The sequence below is a fragment of the Triturus cristatus genome, chromosome 5_2 (assembly GCF_964204655.1).
Source record: "Triturus cristatus chromosome 5_2, aTriCri1.1, whole genome shotgun sequence".
NCBI classification, from domain to species: Eukaryota; Metazoa; Chordata; class Amphibia; order Caudata; family Salamandridae; genus Triturus; species Triturus cristatus.
Window position 1 is genome coordinate 540,767,865 of NC_140588.1, and position 16,193 is coordinate 540,784,057.

The 16,193-nt window shown below is 44.4% G+C and overlaps 1 protein-coding gene across 2 annotated transcripts in view; it reads left to right on the forward strand.

Annotated features, from left to right (window-relative positions):
* Window positions 1–16,193, forward strand: part of LOC146823273 (biliverdin reductase A-like) — a 245,864-nt gene that overhangs the window by 172,043 nt on the left and 57,628 nt on the right. The gene's annotated exons all lie outside the window — the stretch shown is intronic.

The following is a 16,193-nucleotide window of genomic DNA, read 5'->3' on the forward strand; positions in this document are numbered from 1 at the left end:
AAAGTGGACGGCCCACTCAATAGGACTCACCTATTGTCATGGCCCGAAAACCCAAACAGTCCAGGGAGGTCCAACTATGTGTGGACATGCGGCACCTAAAATGGCAATTAAATGTGAGACACATGTGACTTCGCCATGGATGATATCCTGGCTGAGGTCTTTGGCTCCCAGTGGTTCTCCAAGATGGATGTAAGAGCTGGATACTATCAACCCATGTTTGCCCCAAAGTCCAGGCAGATTACCACGTTTTCCACCCATGTGAGACTCAGATGATACAAGTGTTTGAGTTTTGACATATCAAGTGCGGCAGAGGTATTCCATGATGTCAACAGGGATGCACTAGCAGGGCTTCCAGGAGTACTCAATGTCAGTGATGACATTTTCGTCCACACACCCACTAACGAAGAACATCTAACCTGTCTGTGAGCAATATTTTGACACGTACAGGAAAATGAACTCACTCTACAGCCTGAGTAATGTGAGTCCCTGCAGACTGAAATCAGTTTCTTTGGGTACTGTTTTACTGAACATGGGGTTCTGACCAAACCAGCCAAACTTCAGGACATACTGTTGGCTCCTGCGATAGTCATTGTGACTGGTGTCCGCAGTTTTATTGGAATAGTCACATATCGTGGAAGGTTTACTGCCAATCTAACAAAACTCACTGGCCCCCTTTGAGAACTGACGAAGGCAAATGCGCCGTAGGTCTGGAGAGCCGCTAAAGAAGTGTTTCAAGCCACAAAGAGTGCTTTGTCTGAACACACCAAGTTGGCCTATTTTGACCCACTGAAAGAATTTGAATTGTCTATAGACGTGAGTCACACAGGACTTGGCACTGTGCTTTTTTCCAACAACAAGCCAATGTCAATGGGCACTAGTTGTGTATGCCAGTCATGCTTTGACAGACATGGAACAAAGGTATTCCCACATTGAAAAAGAGGCGGACGCCACCAAGGCTGATGAATTCCTACACTGGCTGTGGAAGAGGGTTACACAGGGAAGTGGAATACTCTGACCCAACATTTGACAGAGGAAGCCCTGCAGACCTTACAATCACTTCATCATGTCAGAGATGAGGTGGCAGTAACTCGAGAAGGGTGTCCTCTATGATGTCCTTGTTTGGTCATCTTGAGGCGAGTAGTCCGGAGAGTCGTTAAATTGCCAAAGCAGCTCATCATGGCATTGTTGAAACAAAAGCCCAGCTAAGGAGTAATATCTGGTTCCCGGGACTCGATGAAAGGGTGGAGCAGACTATGAGGAGCTACTCTCTCTGGCAAGCTACCACCCCCCACCTCCCCAGTCCACCAGCACTGATCATCACTGAGTACATTCCAGCAATACCTTGCTATCATGATATTGTAAACTTTGGGAACTTCCCTGAGAGCCACCACATGTTGGTGGTGACTGATGTTTTTTCAAATTAGCCCAAAGTTGAAATTGTCAAGGCAATGACTGCCACCACTACCATAGCGAGTTTGGAGAAAATCATGGCAACCCATGGGTTGTTGAATGAACTCCTCAATGACAGTGGTCCACCTTTCTTGTGTTAAGAGGTTGCTGAATACCTTAAGTTAAGTGTCCTACCCCGGTGCATTTCTCTATGATGGACCCAGGCTAACGGAGTGGCAGATCGCTTCATGCATGCACTTGATAAGGTCATCTGAATTTGTCAGACTGTGTATCAAAATGTCAAAGGTGCAGTGTATGAATTCTTAAGAGAATAACAACTGACACCTCATGCCACTACGGAGATGAGTCCTAGTCAAGTCTGTTTCAAGTGCAGAATTGCGGATACCATTCCCAATCCCAAGGGATCAGGCCATACTTTTGGGGAAATGCGTCAAGCACTGAGAAGACTAAAGACCCACAACGAAAAAGTGTCTAACAGAAGAAGAGCCAAGTTGAGTACACTGCAGATAGGAGAACAGGTACTAGTGAAAGACCGACACCTGTGAAGCAAGTTCCCCCTTCCATTTGAGATGGATCCCTAGAGAATCAGTCACATGAGTGGTACAATGGTGACCCTACTGAAAAGATTAGAGCCGATCACTAGAAATATGTCATTTTTCAAGAGATTTCTGCCCCTGTTTGGTGACGGGCTGGGGGAAAATTTCTGTTATTCACCTGTGCCCAGGGCAGAGGACATCGAAGAGAACCGGGGAGATGCGAGTGAAGTGTTGCAAAAAGATGCTCCTGTTTCTTCTGGCAGTGATGGGTGATAATCCTGGATAAAGCAAACACAAGGAGATGATGGCTGGAGCGCTGAAACTTTTCAGACACTCACCCCCCCAGTCAAAGATCTAGGTTGAATGCATCATCATTCTTTAGCTCACTTCGCCACTTCAGTTCGGACCCAGCCATATGCAAATCAGTCTTGACCCTGTGCCTCATGTGAACAGTCCAGCCCGAACTGCCAAGCCAGGTCTGCCCTGAACCGGAAACAAGCATCCTTTGACTGGTATCTGGGTAACACCCTTCATCAGCCAGGCTAGCTTGAATCCAGTGGCAAAGTGAGCAAGGGACCCACGTCTGGGCATACACTACCAACTTAGGGCAAACAAAGGAAACACAAGGAGATGATGGACAGAGGACTGAAACTTTTCAGACACTCACCCCCAGTCACAGATCTGGATTGAATTTATCATCATTCTTTAGCTCACTTCGCCACCTCAGTTCAGACCCAGCTATATGCAAATCAGTCTTGACCCTGTGCCTCATGTGAACAGTCAAGTCCAATCTGCTAAGCCAGGTCTTCCCTGAACCGGATACAAGCATCCTGGGACCGGTTTCTGGGTAACACCCTTCTTCAGCCACGCTAGCTTGAATCCAGTGGCAAAGTGAGCAAGGGACCCACGCCTGGGCACACCCTGCCAAATTAGGGCGAACAAAGCAAACACAAGGAGATGATGGATAGAGCGCTGAAACTTTTCAGACACTCACCCCCAGTAACAGATCTAGGTTGAATCCATCATCATTCTTTAGCTCACTTCGCCACCTCAGTTCAGACCCAGAGGACATCGAAGAGAACCAGGGTGGTGTGAGTGAATTGTTGCAAAAAGATGCTCCTGTTTCTTCTGGCAGTGATGGGTGATAATCCTGGATCTCACACAGTCCACTTACTCTTTGAGAAAACTATCCTGTAGTGAGTGTGTCAATCTCCAGTGACCAGTCTGCAGAAAGCTGACCCAGCGGCCCCCAGACAAGGCATGCGGAGGTTACCGCTAAGGCCCAGCCCTATTCGCTCACAATGGCTTACAGATTTTATATGTGATTAATCATGGACCCCATATGTTTTATTCCTGCACATCAAACAGCGCAAACTTACTTAGACTGATAGAAAAGTGATCCTGTCTACTAGATTCCCGGATTCAGAGACCGCATGAGGCAACAAGAACATCCCTGGTGATGGTAAACTCTATTTTTCTTGGTGTCAGTTTTTGAGAGTATATTTTGCGTTTGCATTATTTAGGTATGCTGTAGTTTATTTCTTAAAGTTTTTTTTCTCTTTTTATTTTTATTATTAGTTTGTGTTTTGTCTAGTTGTTTTGCTTGCTGTTTTTTAAGGTTGAGTATAATGTTAGGAGGGGTAGATTTCATTGTTTCAGACTATAAGACGGGTGTTTGTGGTTTCCCTGTTTGTTCAGCCTGAGGTGGTACAGCCCAGGTCAAAGGTGGCAAAGTTAATACAAGAATTGGCAGTGCCAATAGGTCTCATCTTTGGGATTTACTGGTGTTGAGAGTGCCTTTTGGCAATGCTACACATCATGCTTTGGCTGTCCGGTTTTAGGTTTAAACCTATAATAACTGATAAAACCCCACTGAGAGGGAAATAGCCCTCACCGGTGTAACTATATAAACACTGAAAAAACACCTGCACAACCACAAACTAAATGTCATTCAAAGAAAGGAAAAGGAGAGTGAAAGAGTAATTAATTTTCTTCCTGAAGGGCTCAATGCAATTTAACTTTGTTATAAAAAGGTAGCAGCAAGAAAGACTGGGCTAACATTATTCTGCTTGAGTTTTGTTGTTTTGGGATGTCACTAAAATATTGTTTCTTCTTCCTATTGATTTTTTTCAGTTTTGTGGTCTTTGGTCTAAAGTTGCTGCATTTAGAAGCATGTTTTAGGTCTTGTTTAATTATTTTATAAACTGTATAGAATCAGGAAATATCAAAATCATATTTGATATTTTGGCTGCGTTTGATTCTTTAAAATGGCTAGTTTCATAAGAATCTTTCCCAATATGTGCCATCCCATTTACCCACAGAGAATGGGTAAAACCCCTAGAAACATCAACCCCCAGTTTCTAGTGAGTCAGTATTGATACTAGGGAATTGCCAACACCTCAGGCTTTAACCTCTTCCGTGCTCATGACGTCTCCCGGCCGTCATGAGTCACGATGGGCGTGTGCGGACGACGGCCGGGAGACGTCATGACCACGCCCGCGATCGGAATGCCAGCACTGCGGGAGCGCTGCGGCGGAATTTGCGCCGCAGCGAAGAGGTTAAACATTCAATGCAAGGTATAGTGACAAGTATATGTGAAAAGAGTGCTATCCCCAGGCATCTGGGATACCGGTGAAAACATGACACCAGACTTTTGGAAAACATGGAATGCAGTGTCACATAAAAAACTGCTGCAAAAAAGTTCTTTCCAAGTTCAACAAAGATTGGAGTGATATTGTTTGTATTTACAGTGATTCAGCTACGTATATGAAAAAGTTGTTTGATGACCTGTCAAAACTGATACCTGAGCTGAAGTGCTTCCTTGTAAGAGATCCTTGCCACTTGTTAAATGGTATGCTGAAAGCATCCTTATAATCTTCAGAGTTAATGAAGGATGCATTTGACTTTTTAGTCTATTTCGCGCAGGAACTAAAACGCAAATATTTCTCATTTTGTGCTTTGTGCGGCATCAAAGAAAGAGTAATCCCAACTTTATCACTTACACTTAGCTGATGGTTCTCAGTCCAAGGGAAGAGGCTGTGAATGCTATATTATCCATGGGTCAACCGTTGCCAGACTTTTTGATGAGTACTGATGCCAAAAGCAAGAAATGTGAGGATCTTTGGTCACATATCGATAGTGATGTGAAAAGAAAAGAAAACTCTACTGCATTCTTGAATTTTTACAGGAAAACATAACTGCTGTAGTGGACATAATAAAACAATTAGTGTCTGAAAACTGGTGTAGATGTGAAACATGAGAGTAGGCTGGGCGATACCTTTAGTGAATTTGGCACTGCAACATGTTCCATGTTAGAGTGCTTGCCAATGTTGAAGAGAAATTCAGGAGCGTTTATTTTACAATGCATGAGACATTGTTTGCAATGATGCATAGAAATGTCCCTTCACCAACCATGGCATTTGAAGTTAATGAAACCTCACTTTGGTACTCTGTACAAGTTCTAGATCCCTTCCGTAAAGGGAATCTTCTCCGTAGTTTCAAACATGCAGCTTCATTTTTGACTGCTTCAATAACTCTGAGAGCATAAGTCCCCAGTTTAATGAAAATGTTGTAGAACCTGCCCAGAGAATCGCAATCTTCAAGTGCACCAGTATTGGCATGGAAAGCTATGTCAGTGGCCAGATTTAGCACATTGTGTAGTGGCTGTTTTGGCTTTCACTGTCTCAAATGCCAATGTTGAGAGGGCCTTTTCACATAAAGTTTACATGAGAAGGAAAGAGCGAGCGCACATGACCAAAGACTCACTGAAGAAGTATTGTATGGTGTACTACAATAAGTTTGATTTGCAAAAATGTATTTGGACCTTGTATACACTGTACATACACTGTCTATATACCATGCACTATCAGTGCAGAAAGCAAGCAATAATAAAAGCAAAACGTTCCATAAACACAGGATAAAAGCTGTTTCTGTTGTTTTAATGGCGTGAAAATGTGTAACCACTGATAACCACTGTTTTTTAAGGTATTGAAATCACTTGAAAACACTGAAAAACCCCCACAAGAAAATAGTAACTGAAAACAGGAAAGCCTAATCATGCTGTACAACGCAGAAGGTAACAAAGCACCCCAAGACACCCTCTTGTCCTAAATAAAGCACAGCCCACATTACAAAGTAGGAAGTAGAACGTGAGACCTCAAACAAAATAGTAAGTGCTTCTTTTGTGGGACATAACCTAGTCCTCCATTCCAAAATATTTTAGTAGATTAATCCTCACTTCTTCCACATGCCTGGAGTTCAGTATTGCACCTGTCTGGGTGAAGACAAACCTCTTCAAGTGCAATCAGTATTTACCAAACCAAACAATACCCCCAAATAATATTTGCACCCTTCAGAACTAAATGCTTTAAATCACTGTTGGTGAAGGGGCTGCGAGAGGGTCACAAAACGGACTAGACATCTGGTGAAAGCAGTGGGTATAGCTTCCATTGTATGTCCATTGAATTATTTGACACATTCCACATTTTCTCACACCTCAATATGTTATGTGCGGATGATTCTGATAGCAAGATTCATTTTGCTGAGTCTCTTTGATTACCTCTATGGAGCGGCATAGTAGTGAACATGGACAGTGTTACTGATTTGCACGGAAAATCAAATGAGTGAACTGCATAGCTTGTTGAATGACCATGTTTGTAATCATGTCATACTTTATACTGTTTTCGTCACCGATTTCGTAATCCCTTCTGGCCCCACTTTATCTTCTAACCATTTGTCCCACTTGCAATCTGTTAGTCTGTTTGCGTGCTGTTAAATGTGCCTGATTCCCGAGCTCTGTGTGAATGTATGCAAGTCTGATTTTCAATTAGGATTATTGGGGAAAAAGAAAAAAAACCATAAGGTTTAATTTTAGCAAGCTGTCCCATCCCCCTTCAGAACCGGAGATGCAGGCACAGTCCTGGATAGAAGCTGGTACAAAAGCTTTGGTTTTTGCATTAAAATAAAAAACTATTTCGTTCATACCTGGAATTCCTCGTGCTAGAGTGTTTCTTCTCGTAGGAAACACAAGCAGCTGGATATCTACTGAAGTGCAGGCTTCAGTGGAAAATCACCTCAAGATTTCCTCTTCCTTCAAAGTTAATGGGTCAGCTACCTCGCAGACAGCAATAGGAACATACCTGCCAAACTAGTGAGCTATCACTGTATGTTGTACTTGCTGCTGAGACACCACTCCCGACAGAGACAGAGTGCAGGCACTCAAAAATGTAAAAGTAAAAAAATCACACACTTCCCACAGAGACCCCAGGGTCCATCTGAGAGGCCCGCTTGTGCACACATACAACTACGACTATGAAAGTGAACCCACAAGAGGCAGTAATTTACATATAGCTTCGGGTACATTTTTTGTGCAGCTAGTCATACTACTCGTCCCTGGGCAGAAAACCCACATGCTGCTGTGGAACAAGTATTGGCAAAATTAACAGTTCTTGGCTTCAGGGATCTATTGTCATTGCTAATGCTAACAAGCGTCCCCGTCATCACTCTTATATATTTTTTCCATTTACCGATCAGAGATGGAATGGTAGACAAAAAAAAAATAAAAGCATGCCAAAGCAGTTTGGGGAATATGTACAAGGAGTTAACGCCGCCTTAGCGGCACTTTTCAGACGGTTTTGCAGTGATATTTACATCGCCTTATGTACAAGCTGTCGCTAACCTCTGTTAGCGGCAGTTTTCCGGTGAAAACGTCCATAGAAAATATCACCACTTATGTTGGTGATGATGACATGCAAGGGAGGCTTTCCCATGCAAAAACGGCCACTAACCCCACTTCGTGATATGTACAAGGGAATCCTTGAAGGTAGGAGGACCCAAAAAACTGCTTCTAACCGCAGTTAGAGGCAGTTTTTTAAGACCAGAAAATGGCTGGTCTTAAAAACGGAGATAAACCTGGGGTCTCATTTTAGCAGGTTTTGGTGCTGGACAGCGCTGCAAGCAATGTTGCTGCGCTGCCCTGTGACAAAACTACAAGGCAGGAATACGCACCATCAATAAGATAGGGCACATTCCTGGGCTTCAGTCATAAAGTGTTGCAGCAATGCGAAAAGAGAGTGTTGCAACACTTTTCACTACCCCATTATTGCAACAACATGGATGCGCTGTATTCACTGGACTGCGCTCCATGATGCAAGTAATGACAGATACGTCTGGAATCCTGACGTATCAGTCTGCGCTAAAGTCACACATTGCTGCAGTTGTGTCACAAGCATGACACAACTCCAGCAATGCATTGGGCCCGCCTATCAATGTGGCATTGCGTCACCCTTACGTCTGCCATCAGGCAGGCTTAAGGTACTGACACAATGTCGTCCTACAATTGTTGCAATGAAATCTGATGGATTTCACTGAGCCACTTCTATGAGGCTGTGTCGCGTGGGAACGCACACTCTGCACACATCATACCTGATGCAGGTATGATGTGGCACAGGGCTTCACAAGGTCACGCATACGCCTACATGCGTCACTTTCCAAATACGGCGCAACGTGGTGCTAGATTTTGCCTGGTCTTTACTTGAGGGGTGCCAGGTTGTCGGCGCAGTTGGAGATCCCTCGGTGGCGGTTGCGCGCTGCTGTGTTATCGCCTGTAAGCATTGGTGGAGTGGTGGAGCTGAGGGAGTTGACGAGAAGTTCTTTGGTGGCCTTGATCCAGCTGTGAGGGGGGTGATGATGGCGGCGGTGTTTGGCAAGGTGAAGACGTGATGTATACAATGATGGGTTGGTCCAGAGTGTGGCTGTAGTTGAAGTTCCTGCTAGCGTAGGAGACGTGCTCGACCGTGTGTCCTGCTATGTGGCTGGCTGCGGTGACTAGCTGCTTGAGTCTGATGTTTGCGAGCTTCCCCAGGAAGGGGTGGTGTTCTGGTCACTGGGGTGTCCAGGTGGAAGTAGAGTTCACTGAATAGGATGTCTTCGGTGCATGGGATAGCCTGAGGTGCAATGAGGTCCACAATGGTATCATAGAATGGGGGTCCATGGCCCGGGGGGCCTGCAGATGAGGGTGCCACAGAGGATGGGGTTGGGGTTGGTCCGTATCTGTAAGTTAAATTGTGTTCCATGGTCACCGTTCGGTCATCAGAGTGCGTGGTCAGTCGGAGTGTGCTTCCGAAGGTGATGGCAATGCCTCCTCCTGGACGGTTGAGGTGGTCCTTGCTGCTGATTTAGTAGCCGTCAGTGATGGTGATGGCAATGTCCAGTCCGGAGCAGATGTTGGTCCTGGCAAGGGATGTGGCATCCAGGGTTGAAGGCGAGAAGGGTGCTTGCGTTGTAGAGGTGGAGTGTCCGAGAGGAAAGGGCCTTGGTGCTGGGCATGGTCCAGGGGCAGATGGATGCAGACGGGCTTGCCTATGGCACAGAAGTCGTCCATTACAACGTAGGCATTACATCGTAATGCCGTTACAACACAACTACAACAATGCAGGTGCCTTTACGTCGCATTCCATTCCAACGCATGGTGAGGTTAGTAATGTTGTTTTTCAAGTTTTAGGGTGGGTATGGGTTTGGGGGTCAGAGATTAATTTTGGGGTGTATTATGGGGTAAAATATGAAATTTGGGGTCAAATATGAATTTTAGGGTGTGTTTTGGGGGTCGAAGATGAATTTTAGGGTCCAGGGTGTGTTTTAGGGGGTCAAATAAGAATTTTAGGGTTCAGGGTGTGTTTTGGTGTGCAAGGGTTAGTTTTAGGGTTGCACTCACTGAAGTGGGAATAGTAATGTTTTCATTTCCGCTATCCAGTGCTTTCCCTACTGTTGCAATATTTGTAGTATTACAATGCATCGTAATTGATTGCGATTTAATGGTATGCATTGTAATGTCATATATACCTTTGGCACACCAGTGGTACACCCGCTGAGCATGGGCGCACAGCGCCCGCCATAGAGAAGTGCTGCGGGGGGACTGGACAGCTGGCAGGTGGGAAACGCCGGAAAGGACACTGGATGGGGTGGGGACGCGGGGGTGTGTGGGGGAGTGGGTGTTGTAAAAATTAAAATGAAAGTCATCTTACCCCGAGGTTGGTCCCGTATCTTTGTTGCTCCTGCTCTCCTGAGTCTGCTTGAAAGCAGTGGGGTGATGCTCTTCTGTCATTGGGGATGAGCCGCCACTGGGGGTGCATCACACCAGGTGCTAGTCCTGGGCGACTCGACCCCAGGTCCTCCTCTGCTATTCGTCCCACCTTCTCCTTACCTGGACATTGACACCGTGTCGCAATCAGCTGCACTCTCTCCAAATCTGTGACTCAGCCAGCAGGAGACTCAGCCAGGTGGTATTTCACAAGCAGTCCCAATGCAGGTGATGCAGCAGTTCCCCCTTAGGCATGAAGTTGAATTACTCCTGCCACACAGGTTAGGCGCAGCTCAGGGGTCTCACCCTCCACAGCGTCCGGCCAGCACACAATTATCCAGCCTGTAATGCAGAGAGGCGTGGCCCACCGTTGGTAATCTCCTCCGTGCACCCTGGTGTAGTGGTGGATTTTAGTATGCGATGCAGACTTCCCTATGTTGGTGCACAGGAGCGCCTCTACCATTCACAGCTCCAAGGGGCTCAAGGCAGTCTTCTCACACAGGACAGCAACATGTCTCCATGCGCCCTGCCAGACTTCACCATCAGGTAAGAGCGATCGCCACGCCTCAATGTCTACCACCACTGCTCAGCGACTCCGCATCACCTCCGCATCCCACTCCATGCTCCAGACGCAGTACCACCGAGGCATCCAGGCTCCAGATGCAGGTCCAGCAAAGCCTCTGGGCCCCAGGGACTGTCTGCGCTTTCAAGGTTTTGGATGCCATGGTGTTGCGTAGAGTGCGCAGCGAGAAGTGATGCATCACTGGTGTTGCACCGCGATGCGCCTCTTTTCATGGATGTAGCCCTCCATTTCCTCTTCCACTGGGACTCTGGTTGATCATCCTGGATGTTGGGGGGCTTGAGGCTGTTGTTGATTTGTGCTGCACTTGGCCCTGGCTGCTCCATTCTGCATTCCATTGTTTTTTGCCTATTTTTCATTGGAGGTCGACTGATAGGCTATTTTTGGCTATAGAGGCAAAAACAAACACACGTTGGGCTGACTAATGTGCGTTTTTTGCCGCTAATGGGCCATTTGTTAGATTTTACCCGCTAACGCTGGAATTCCTATCGCTATCACGCTAATGTTACGTGCAGTTCTCGCTGCTGATCTGTGAAGCTATCGCCATGTAACAACATCTTGTAAATACGTCGCTAACAAGGCGATAGTTAGCGGCAGTTTTCTTACCATTGAAAACTATCATTAACAGCAGTTATCGCCAGTCCTTGTGCGTATGCCCTTTGTTTTTTAAACAAACCATGACAGAAGGGCACTGGCAGACAGCAATGTGTATACCTGGAGAGGAGTTTTAAAGAACTACACAGTTGAGAAACAGCAATGCGGGCGAGGGACAGTCACACAGGCGAGACAGCTATGTGCAGCGCGTGCTGAGTGGGCTGCAAAGAAGTGCATGGTACAAGAGCGGGAGCGGGGTGAGAGAAGCATATAATGCTAGAAAACTTGTACTCCCAGGGAGAGCTTCAAGAAGGGGAAAAATATTTCCCTGATAGCAAGCTCTCATAGAACCAGTGGCTAGTACACATTGCCATCTTTAAGTTGGGAGCCTTCCGTTCTATAAAAAAGAAAAAAATACGAAATGCAAGCATTAAAATCCTAGTACAAATAAATTGCCATACTTTGAATGTTTATAAAATATCTGTCTTTATTAAAAGATTTTAAGCGCCGGACAATAATATCAAATAATACAATATTAAACTATATTATGTATCTTATTACACGCACCGAGAAACTGATTTCTTTAAACAGTATTTTCAGTACAAAACACAACAGTTTTTTTTCTAGAAAATCTATTGTACTCGATACGAAAGGCTTAAGTTCTGAAATGAATGCATCTTCTACTTACAAAAGGAATCGCCTACAAAAGATTCACTTACTTAAGTTATTCTTTTATATCTAAGTGGTGAATTCTAAGAGCCCCTCAGGGTAGCTGTAGAATGGTTGAAAGTCACCTGGCTGTGGACGTAATCTACTTTCTGCCTCTAATAAAATCCAGCTTTTTGACTGGGTAAAATAATCATCACTCTAAATAAACTGTCCAACCAGAAACACAACCAATTTTATGTACGGCCCATGAAGGAAACAGATGTTTTCGCTACATTGCTACTGCTGTACGAGAAAAAACGGCGAAACCCTGTAGAAACAGGAGGGGGATCAGCAGTGCCACATGGGCTGCAGGGGAGAAAAGTGTCCGACAAGCAGGTGGGAGGAGGAGGCAGCTGCAGTCCGAGGAGAGGGAGCGAGCATTGGAGCGAGCGTTCGCATGTTTGAAGAGCTGTTCAAAATAAAAGGTTCCTGAGCCTAAAGTTAGGTAGGAAAATGCAGAAGCCAACAAGTCATGGGGTGATGCCCTAGGGGAGTGAATGACTTGTAAAAAGGAGGGACCAAGAAGACAAATCACTCACTGGTAAGCAAGGGTTTTGAAAGACAGCCGATAGGACAAATGAAATTGATGGGATGAGTTCAAGCCCACAAATTAGATACAACAGATCATCCTGACAGTGCAAGTGCTGTCTAGGCTCGACCTCAAAGAGGACCCTAGTGTGAGGCTCAGGGTCTGAGCAAGTAATTGAGTGTCTGGAGAGTATTTATGCTGTGGTCAGTGTCAGTTCAGTCAGGGCCTACATGTGCACTGCGGTTCGTTGTGTAGCTACGGACAACCCTAGAACATTACAGGTGCATTTCAGGTGTCAGTGTCTAACCTGTGGTTGTAGTGTGTGTGAGAGAGGAATACAGACATAGTGGGATGAAACAGAGAGAGATTGCACTGTTGCTGTCCATACTTAACTGGGTGCACATGTGAGGGAAGGTTGTCTCATTTTGCCACTTCTGTACCTGTACGGTGTGTGACTGAAACTCTGTTATCTAATGAAAGACGAAGTAAATAGTGCAATCACTTTCTGGAGCCTGATCAACAAAATTGTAGTAATCCTATGATACAATGCATGGTAAGGTAATCACAGTACTCCCCTTTAATCTAAAGCAGAATAAAGAATTGAAGGCAACCCACTTCTATAGTATAGATCAATACAATTCATCATTGTGGTAACCAGCTTCATTATTCTATTGCAGCACAATGTAATGAGAGCAGTCACCTCTTATGATTTACTGTAGAGTCAAGCATTGTAATGGAATACATACAATCTTAAGTAATATAGTAAAGAGTACAGTAATCAAAGTATTCTTCTTGTGTGACATAACAAGACATCATAGTAAATCCAGTAACCCGATGGAGGGTAAAATATTCAAAGGAACCTCCTTCGGTAAAAAAAGCCTGAAAACGGAATTCTTCAAGTTAATGTTTGATTAAAGATCTGTTGCTACCAGTTGTATCTTTACCCCATGGACATGAGGATAGTGGGTGACACGTACTGGATAGGGGCCACACCCCCATTCAGTTAAACTCTTAAAATTCCTAAATTCTTGCTTCTGTATTCAAATGGCACAGCATTTTGAAGTAGATATATTGTGATGTTTAGCACTATGTAAAAGTCCTTAGAAGGTAGTAAAGAAATTAGCACTGTAGCGGTTAGTGTCATTTTGGGTGCCCTGAGGTCCACTCTAAAGCTTAAGAATTTTGATGCAAACCAGCCTTTCTGATAGGGTGGTGTTCCTTGTCCTAAATCTACTAGCCATGTGCTTCTGTAGCTATGCCCAGAAGTAATATGTGAACAAACAAAGCAATGAACACTGGGTTGCCTGCACTGCCACAACATGTAAGAATGAACTATATAAAAATGTCCAGGTAATGTATTCTGATTGTTGCACAATTTATTTACTACTGGTTAGAACATGCATAACAAGCATTGTTCATGCAATAGGTCTCGCATTTGTTTGAGTTAGAACTATTGGCATTGTAAATGGCAATGCCTTTTACCTATGTGTTATGAAGTGTCTGTATGTATGTGGTGTGTAGTGGAATTATGTGGGTTGAATTGAGTTAGTTATGTAATTGTGTGGTGTGGAGTAGATTTGTGTGTTGGAATTATATGGTATGGTGTGCACTGGTGTTGCGTGGATAGTAATTATGTGTTTCTCAGTGTATTGCACAGGACTGACAGATAAACAGGGCAGTGACATCTTTGGCACATCAGCGGTAAACAAGTCTGTCCTGCCACTATAATCAGCCAAGTGAGTTCACAGTAGTGATACCCCCTAAAGTTTGGTGCATGCGGTTTCCCTCTAAAGACCACAGAGTGCCATTCTAGATTGCATTCCATGTCAGATTGTGCATTCAGCATACACGCATGACTGTTGTGCAGGCATAAGTCAAATATGCAAACATCAGAACTTTAATGGGAAAGGCAGTTGAGTATATATTTAAGATCTTGTATAACATGATTGAATGGAGTTTGCCACTCAGATGTCTGGCATGGATCTTGGGAGGCAGGTGTAGTACCTACAAGTTGAAACGATGAACTACATATAAATTATTCTACTGATTTTGCTCTGTTGAAACAACCAGTATTTGAATGCTCACATTTGCCCCTGCAGAAAACTTCAAAAAGAATGTCAAGTATAAAATAGCGAGGTTGCGAACACTTGCAAGCAAACGAAATGCTTGGGAATTTCTGGTATATTATTTTTGTCAATGTTTACCTTGTTAATGCAAGCGCGAGTCTAGATCACAGTTCAATTACATGCTGACTTAGGATATACAATTGTATTAAATATTAAAGTTATGCTGCACATTTTCTAAATCACATTCCTGAACTTACTCTTCAAAGTTGAGCTGTGAACAGGCTCTAACTTATCAAAGGTATATTTAAAGTTATAAAAAAAGTCCAGGTGGAGTGACAGGGATCTCTATGGTTTCAAGACAACTCTCAGAGCCGAACAAAAGGAGGAGACCACGGACAGCCTCACAGATGTGTAGTAGAGCACTAACACTTTGTGACTGCATCACAGGGGTCAAACATGTTTTGGGGAAGGCCCTAACAGACCTGTCAAAGCACCAGAACCAGTCTTAATGATTCCTTTGCTCCCCAGTCATGCACCTATATTGCATGAAATAAATGTGGATTCTCTAACACTAGCATACAGGATCGAAAGCTTGGAAGCAGAATCTACAATATGATTATTATAAACAGGTAAAAAGAGGTGATACTTAGTATAATATACCCTGTCAAGACAGTCATGCTCTCATTTTACCTGTTATGTGGCAGTAACTTCCATCTACTATGTGTGAGAGTATACAGTGGAAGTATACTTTGAAGGTATGCCTCTGTTGATCAGAGTCGGTGTGAAAAGTTAATGTTCAAGCAACACAAACATTTATGGAGCCTCTCACAAGGGCTTTTACATGTAGAGTTAAAGGGCACAAACACAGAGTATGTTAGGAAGTTAAGCGAACAAGCAGGGTGGAAGAGTCCTTGTCATGACACACAGAAACCATTAGACTGGTGGCGTAACGCAAAATGATGGACCACCACTGCAAAATGTGATGATGGGCGCCATTACTTCCATGTTTCACAGATATAAGTAGGTTTTAGACTGAATGATGGACCGCCCTTGAGCTACAGAGGGTGCAGAGTCCTGCATTATGCCCCTGCTTAAGACAAGCAGCACTTGCCCCAGGCTTCATTTAAAATGCTGATGGACAAACCTTTAAAATTAATTATGGTTGAAGGCACTTGATAAGTGAGGGTCTGCATTGGTACTAAGGTGATAAAGATACTGGGTGGCCCCCATATAGTCACCAATGTAACCAATGTTGACAAAACCAGGGTATCCACTAGTGGTGTAACACAAAATGATGGGGTCCCTGCGGAATGTAATGCAGGACCCTGCCCAGAGAGTCATGTGTCACAGATATTCAAAGGCTTCAGTTCAAATCAGGGGCCACCCCATGCAGGGGATGAAATTAAATGAAAAATTATATTTATATAGCGCATAGACTACCCGGAGGCCTCGCAGCGCTTTAATTGATCACTGTGGCGGGCCGCAGGGTGAGACTAGCACGTTTTTGCAAACAGGTGGGTTTTTAAAGCTTTCCTGCAAAGCACTATAGCCTCTGTTATGCCCTGGACTTTAAGTGGGATGAATAAACTGGGGGCTGTCAAAGGGGCATGGTCGATATCATTATGGGCACGGCTTAAAACACCTAAGCTGAAAATCTTAGCTGATCATTGGTATTTTGCTGCTTCTGTCATTG